We start from the raw sequence: 8,428 nt of genomic DNA, 5'->3' as shown, positions 1-8,428 counted from the left end.
AGTATTCTGATAGTCAAGGTCCTATGGAGTAATAGTTCTGAATGGGAGGCAACGTGGGAGTTGGAGGGAGACATGTTAGCAAGGCATCAGGAATTGTTTTGGTAAGTAAATTTCGGGGAAGAAATACTTTTAAGTAGGGGAGAATTGTAGTGTCCCTAAATTTTTACTTAGCTAGATAGTAGTAGTAGTAGTAGTTAGATTAGTTTGTAGTATGTTAGTTTCTCTAGATTTCGGTTCAAGCCGGGACTTAGTTGGAAACTCGTAGCAAGAGTTATGGATTTTATAAGTTTAACCTATAGTTTATAAATATTAATTATAACATGAGGTTTGATTAATATGCTGGTCCTAGAAATATTATTTATTATTAAGGATTTAAGTATATTGGATGAATAGTTTAATTAAAAGAAAGATCTAGAAGCTCCAGAACCTTCCAACAGCTGTTAGGATCACATTTTGTCTCAGTCAAAGTTGTTTAATCAATTCAAAATATGCTGCAAAAAGTGCAAATACTTGTTTGATATTTCAATGTATACCGATATATCACAGCTATAGGGGCTGATATATCGCTTACGAGAGATACAGAAGACACATCGACTTCGCACGAACGAATGAACGGGGCTCGAGATATAGGTCTAGGCAATATATCTCCCCTGGGAGTGAATTTTTGAAACTTGAGGATTTAATTTTAAAAATAGCCTTAACCACTTGGATCTACCCTTGAACGATTTTGATCGAGTTTTGGCCATCTGGTGAATGAAAATTCAAATCTTTTTCATTTCATATTCATTTATTTATTCAAATTAAAAAGGGTTAGTTTCACTCCTTGAACTCTATAAATGGGACCTAGTACTCAGCCATTTCACTCATCATTCAAGCATTGTTCAGAGCCTCCACGATGCTAAGATTACTATAGAAACAATTTTTTCTTTTTTCTTTAGATGCTGACGATTCTTATTGTTGATTTTAGGAGTATTCCAAAATCGGTTTCTTGTCTCCATATCCCGGATTTTGGTAAGAAAAATTGGATGGATTATGTATGTTTATATGTTTTGATATGTTTTATGCTATGATATGTGCTATGTATATATGTATAAATATGTTTTTTAGTCACTTGGGGCATATAGTTGCTTAGATAGAAAAGCCCAAGAATTTTTATCATTTTCATGGTTTAGAGTTATGATTTTCCCTACCTCGATTAGTAGACAGAGGACCTAGATGGGTTATCATATACTATAGTTGTGATCTAACGTACCTCGATTAGTAGACAGAGGACCTAGATGGTTTTATCACATACCATGTTAATGAGTTAATGGCCATTAATATTGTAGTCCTATATGATATACGTTTTTATAGTCATTTGTTTGATAGTATATGTTTATGATATAGTCTTATGTTTATGATTTATGATTTATGTTGTTAGTAGATTTTCCTTACTGGGCATTAAGCTCATTCCTTTCTTTTTAAAATGATGCAGAAAAATAAACATGGAAGGCGGGAAGGATTCGTGGCAGCTTGGCATGTGTGTTGAGGATGAATGGATTGAATGGACTGCGTGAAGATCGAGGATAACGTTGTTTAAAGTCTTTTAAATTATGTTTTGATGTATTTCCGCACTTAGTATTTGAACAATTAAAGTTTATGTTTGATGTTTTATAACAATGAGATCCTATACAATATTTTATATTTCATACCATATTTTGTATTTCATAGAATATTTTGGGTTTTAAATAAAGCTATGTTTTTTCATATGAATGTATTTCAAAATAGTTGTTATGTCATAGTAGTTTTTAATGGTCTGAGGTCTTAAGAAATAGTCGGGGCATTACAACAAAACATATTCATACATATAACATATCAACATATCATATCATATCACATAAACATATCATAACATATATATCTAACCTATTTTCCTTACCAAAAATTGGGATATGGAGACAAGAACTGGATTGGAACACTCCTAAAACCAACAGTAAAAACCATGAGTTTCTAAAGATATAGAGATGAAAAAGAGAACTAAACCATCACAGTAGAAACTTACTGAAAACCTTAATGTTTCAAGGAACTTAAACACCTAACCAAAAGCCATAACAATAAGTTAGGATCTAAAGGAAAAATGGAAGAAAATAAAAGAACTATGATGAACTAAATTTGAAGATAAGAATACCTTGAATGATCTAGAACTCTAATCTACACCTCGATACCGAGAAGTCACTCTATCTTACTTCCCAAGTGTTTAGAAAAGCTTAGATTGGAAAAGCTTTTAAATTCCCAAAACCCAAGTGTTTTCTCTCTAGAGTTATCTTAGCAGCTTGGATGCTCTGATGAATGCTTGTATGATGAGTGAAATGGTTGTGTACTTGGTCCTATTTATAGAGTTCAAGGAGTTAAATAAACCCCTTTTAAAATGAATAAATAAATGAATATAAATTGAAAAGATTTGAATTTTCATTTCAACAGATGCCCAAAGCTCGATAAAAAACATTCAAGAGCAAGTCCAAGTGGTTGAGGGCTGTTTCTAGCTTAGACTCCACAGACTTTCAAAATATGAGTGTGGAGCCGATATATCGCCCCCTATAGGCGATATATCACCTCCCCCATATTCCCGAGCCTCCGTGGTTTCGTTCGTACGAAGTCGACGTGTTTTCTGTATCTTCTGTAGGAGACATATTGGTCCTATAGCTGCGATATATTGGTATGCGTTGATATATCAAACACATTTTTGCATTGTTTCAGCATATTTGAAAATGATTACGCAACTTTGACTGAGTAAAACGTGATCCTAACAGCTGCTGGAAGGTTCTAGAGCTTCTAGATTTATCCTTTATTAAACTATTCATCCTAAATGCTTAAATCCCCAATAAAAATGCTTGTGACAAGTGTCACATTCTTATTAGTTCTATCTAATACTTAGATTAAAATAATTAATATCTCCATAACCAGCTATATTAATATTTCTAAACTATAGGTTAAACTTATAAAATTCATAACTATTTCTATGAGTTTCCAACAAATCCTGGCTTGAACCAATATCCATGAAAACTAAAATAAGTGTTAGATAATGTCAGCACACAAGCTAACCAAACAAAATAAAACTGTAGAGGACTTACACTCTGAATGTCAAGGAGTGACTTCGTGAGGATGGTGTTCAAGTCCTCATTCTTAATCCCATTAAAAGTCATTGTTGTCTGCTCTAGATGGGACACTCGATCCATGATGGCACCTAAATTTTGTATAGCAGACTGGTGTGGCTCAAATAAGGGAGCAGGCGCAGAAGAGAATGCACACAGATCAATGATACTAGGCAGAATCGGCGTAGGCAAGAATGGCTCTACCTCTGCGACAAGACTAGACGCCAAAGGAGTCGGAGGAGACATCTCAGGAGGAACCTCCGTTAAAATCTCAGGCTCAACCCTGGCCCTCTTAGCCGCTCGAATGAAAGGGCTAGTCTCGGTTGGAGTCCACCTTTGCTGGATATGAACAAAACTGAACATATCTGAACCTGCAAAAGAAGATCAAATATGTTACTGTCAGAATTCCGTGATTCGTAAGGGGAAAGACCGGGTAAAGCTGTGCAATCCCTCACCGCCTGGGGAAGGTCAGGTGTGATGATTCTAAGACTGTGTAGGTACGGGACTACACAGTTGAAGAGGGCTTAAATGGATTGATGGGTACTACCTATATCAACAAGAAGCATCTTCTTTTTGGTAGCCCATTACTTAAGAACTCCAAAGTTAAGCGTGTTTGACCTGGAGTAATCTCAAGATGGGTGACCTCCTGGGAAGTTTTCCCAGGAAGCGTGCGAGTGAGGACAAAGCACGCTAGAAAGACTCATGTTGGTTTGTAGGGCCAGTCGTCCTTCCAGGAAGCAGCCATAGTGATGTGGGGCGTTACAAAATATTAGCGGGATATCAAATACAGATGAAACATAACGTAAAGATAATAAAAGTGTCGGACCTTCTGAATGAGATTCAGGTTTGAACAAGGCTTCATCAAAATCATTTGAAGCAAGCAGCGAGTGTGCGGATGCACCCACCTCATCACCCTCCTGTCCAGCCAGAACCCGCGAAGAGGGTACCTCCTCAACATGAATAGGTCCCAGGGAGTACAACGCGTTCATCGGCTCGGGACATTAGCGATAGTAGAAGGAAACAACCCGACCTTGCTAAGGTTGTCTAAAGTAACGAGAGTCTTGACATTCTTCTCTTCAGGGGTCATGGAAATCACCGCCTTAGCCCTAACAGTCATAGCCTGGGTCGGGAGCAGTCTGTAAAATGGCCGGACATGCTTAAACTTGGAGTAGTTAGCCTCTGCATCCTTAGTGAATAAATAGTTATCGGCATATCTAAACACCTTGCTATTTCTAGAGATCTCTTCCAAGAAGATGTCAGTACCCTCGCTCGTATAATGGTGGAAGTGGAAGTACCCCGAGTTGCACTGAGAAGGGTTAGTCTTCACATCAAATAAGTAATGGATCTCTTGAGGTACTGGAGCAGCCCATTTTCTATGATGATAGATAATGTACAACGCAGATAACACCAAAATCGCATTGGGAGCTAGCTGAGAGGGCTTATACCAAAAAAATCTGCCACACTCTGGAAGTATGGATGAAGAGGAAGTAGGGCGCCAGACTTGATGGTAGAGCATGTCCAGCCACATATACCTAAAGGGGGGTCCTCAGTTATGTCATCTAGACCAAGGATAATAATAGAAACGTAGAGAGGACAAAGGTCTTCCATAAGTTCTTTACCTTTTCTTCAGTCATGTCAGAGGCAGCCCCCTTGAGCCAAACCACCTCGTAATCAGCAAGGCAAGGCTTCTCAACCAGTTTTCATATGATCTCACTGGCAAAGGTGGCCCCAGAATTTGATGAATAGAACTATTTTTGTCGTCTCTTCTTCTATTACACAGCTTGCGAGACTATCATGCTCTTGGGAGAAGGACAAACCAGATTAGGCCGGAACCTGTGAATAGAACACTCCTGAGGATGAGTAGCCTGGAGATGACAGCCCTCGGTATGTTCTTACTGAGAAGAAGAGTGATGGGGAACCCGACTGGTATCCCGATGCAAAGGGCGTTGGAAGAAGTCTCGCTGACCGGACAGACTCCATCGAGAAGAATGACTTTGCTGGGATGTAACATGAGAGCCACAATGAGAACTATGCTGAGATGAAATCTGAGAATAGCTAGGCAAAGAGCCCTGATTGATGTGCTTGGCAATATGAAGATTATCTTTGGAGGGTTGCCAAGTTGTCTGTTTTACTCTCACCATTGGGATATACCTATTTAAGAAACCTTCATCACTAGATAAATATAAAGCGGAGTGAGGGAAAATTCTTTTCAACCTTTCCAAGAACTCGTGTGGAGTACACTCACTTACATACTTATCTGATGAAGATGAGTTGGACATCTGAAACAAAGGAAAAATAAAGAGTAAAGTTATTACATCAACATAATGAAGCCAGTAGCCGGGGGCATATCCATTAACTAAGGAGCAAAATTGAAGAAACCGAAGAAAAAAAAAATTTAGGGTCCCGAGTGGTCGGCTTATGGTTGGGCCGACCACCATAGATCTTGGATCCTTGGAAATCGCCCAGGGGGTATGGTGGTCGACCTATGCTAAGGTTTGGGATGACCACCCAAGACTGGAAACCTTGAAAATCGCCCAGGGCATGGGAATGCAGTCTAGAGTTGGATTTTGTAACCCTAGAAATCGCCCAATCATAGGGTCTACTGATAACTTCATTTTAGTGTCATTTTAGAATGTGTTTTTGTGGTAAAGATTACACTTTTGTTTGTCTTTGTTGTAGGTTGGTGCAGTGAATCACAAGAAAAATGAAAAAAAAAATCATGAAAATGGTGGAAAAATGATGCTTTTGGTGGTTGTTGGACTCAAAATGATGTTAAGGATGATTAAAAGTCAGTTTTGGATGAAGAGAGAGGTTGAAAGAAGTAATTTGAGAAAAATTGAATTAGAGTCGCGACTTGGGCTTATAAGTCGCGACTCAAGGAAAAGTGAGAGATGCAATGTTACTGGAGGCAATTAGTGTCGCGACTTTGACTTACAAGTCACAACTCAAGAGGAAATCAGAGGCTCATCAAAGGGGAATAATGGACATGGGTCGCGACTTGATGATGTTGAGTCGCGGCGTCTGAGGACTTACATGGAAGCAAAATAGCTCAAAAATAGACACAAGCCGCGACCCAGAGAAGACCAAGTCACAGCTTGCTTGTGAAAAAGACAACTATTGTAGTTTTTTTTACTATAAATTCACATTGAGGGTTTAATTAGGTCATTAGGTCAGTTTTTAATTACGTTTTTACAGACTAATTTTGATTCTTAGGCTACTTATTCTGAATTTTTATATTTTTCTTTCTTCTTTATGTTTGTGAATCTTTTATTTTTGAATTAATATATTTTTTTTATTTAGTCATGTCTGATATGAACTAAACATTTTTATCTAGGGTTTAATGTAGTCACTTGGATTTCTATCTAATTTAGTTATGATGTTCTATTGATTTTTCTTCTCTATTCTAATCTATATAATGTGTGTTTAATGCTAGAAAATACTTGATCAATATTTTCTTGATTTTATGATTTTGATTCAAAACTCGAAAGATGAGAATTGAATATGCTATCATTATATATACATAGGTTGCATAATGGACGAAAGTACCTATATGACATGAGTAGTAATTAGGTTTCCATTCTTAATGCCTTCTATATGTTTAAGTTTATCACAGAGATGTAGAAAACCTGCATATAGGTTGAGATCTTATATCTTGAAAAAGAATAGGAATCAAATTATGTTAACCTGCTATTAGAATAGGAAGAAAGAAATTTAGAATTGATTAATAAAATTAGTAGAATGACAAGTTGATGAAATTAACACCCTAGGTTTTTTTAATAGTGATTTAAATCTTTTAATTAGTGATTCTTGTTCTTATTTTTCTTTTATAATTTTAAAATTAAATTCATCTAAATTTTGATTCCCAAATAGAAATTAAAAGAACAATTAGTGGTACTTGGAAGATAGTCTTCATGGGAACAATACTCTACTTATCATATACATTACCTGAATCAATTATGTGCACTTGTGTGTGTATATATATATGTATATTCATGATCAAGTTTTTGGCGCTGTTTCCGGGGACTTAATTTCCAATATCAAAGTTAATTGTTATTTGTTCTAATTTGGTATTTTTATTTTTATTTTTTATTTTTATTGTTTTACATTAATTCGGATCAAGGCTGTATTGTGTTTCAGGAATTGTTGGTATATGCGAGGAAGTATATAAAAGGAAATCATACCAATAGATCTTGAAATTGAGAGCATGTGCAGAAAGAATCGAAAGATAAAGAAACGGTTGGATTTCACCATGGTTGAGAACGTAAATAATGTTGTCAACAATGCAAATATGGGTAATGTAGTTGAACTAGATTGGCCATTAAGGAACTATGTACTCCCTAGTGTTACGGGGATACATTCAAGCATTCATCCTCCAACTGTTGAGGCAAATAATTTTGAGATAAAGTCATCAATTATTCAGATGATGCAGAACTGTGTACAATTTGGGGGGTTACTAAATGAGGATCCAAATCTCTATATCATAAACTTTTTATAGCTATGTGTGACATTCAAAATGAATGGGGTGAGTAATGATGTTGTAAGATTGAGATTATTCTCATTTTCACTAAGGGGCAAAGCTAAGAGTTTGTTGAATTCTTTACAAGCCAACTCTATACTTACTTGAGAAGATTTGGCTCAGAAATTCCTTGGTAAATATTTTCCTCTTGCCAAGTCAACTAGAATAAGAGGAGAGATTAATAATTTCCATCAACTGGATGGGAAGTCTATATAAGATACATGGGAACGATTTAAAGAGTTGCAAAGGAAATGCCCACATCATGGAATAGAGAAGTGGCTGCTAGTTCATACGTTTTACAATGGTCTAGGGGGTAATACAAGGACAATTATAGATGCAGCATCAAGATGAGCGTTTATGAGAAAAAGTGCTAATGAATCATATAAATTATTGGAAGAGATGGCCATGAATAAGTATAATTGGCCTACTGAGCTTGAGAACAAGAAAGTAGCATGACTCTTAGAAGTTGATCCAATTGCGCTATTGACTGCTTAGGTGGCATCTCTAACCAAGACATAGCAAGAGACTTATCTCGTCGCGCAAGCAATGCAACTACAAAATGTCGTGAGTTGTGAGATTTGTGGGGGACCACATGCCTATGAACAATGCTCGAGCACAGCTACTTGCTCAACTGATGTGAATAATTTGCTTTTAGAACAATCACAAGTTATTGGTAATTTTTCAAGACCTACACCTAACACTTACTCCAATTCCTATACTCATGCTTGGAAAAATCACCATAATTTGTCTTGGAAAAATAATCAAGGGTTCGAACCACAAT

The 8,428-nt window shown here is 36.7% G+C and overlaps 1 non-coding gene across 1 annotated transcript; it reads right to left on the bottom strand.

Moving 5' to 3' along the window:
- Positions 1-7,809: 7,809 nt before the first annotated feature.
- LOC133781161 (small nucleolar RNA R71) lies at positions 7,810-7,916 on the bottom strand. Its single transcript, XR_009869955.1, has one exon. It is a non-coding gene; the product is annotated as a small nucleolar RNA R71 (small nucleolar RNA).
- Between the last annotated feature and the right edge of the window lie 512 nt (positions 7,917-8,428).

The sequence above is a fragment of the Humulus lupulus genome, chromosome 5 (genome assembly GCF_963169125.1).
Source record: "Humulus lupulus chromosome 5, drHumLupu1.1, whole genome shotgun sequence".
NCBI classification, from domain to species: domain Eukaryota; kingdom Viridiplantae; phylum Streptophyta; class Magnoliopsida; order Rosales; family Cannabaceae; genus Humulus; species Humulus lupulus.
Note: the sequence above shows the minus strand (reverse complement) of the source record. Positions and strands in the feature narration are given on the sequence as shown.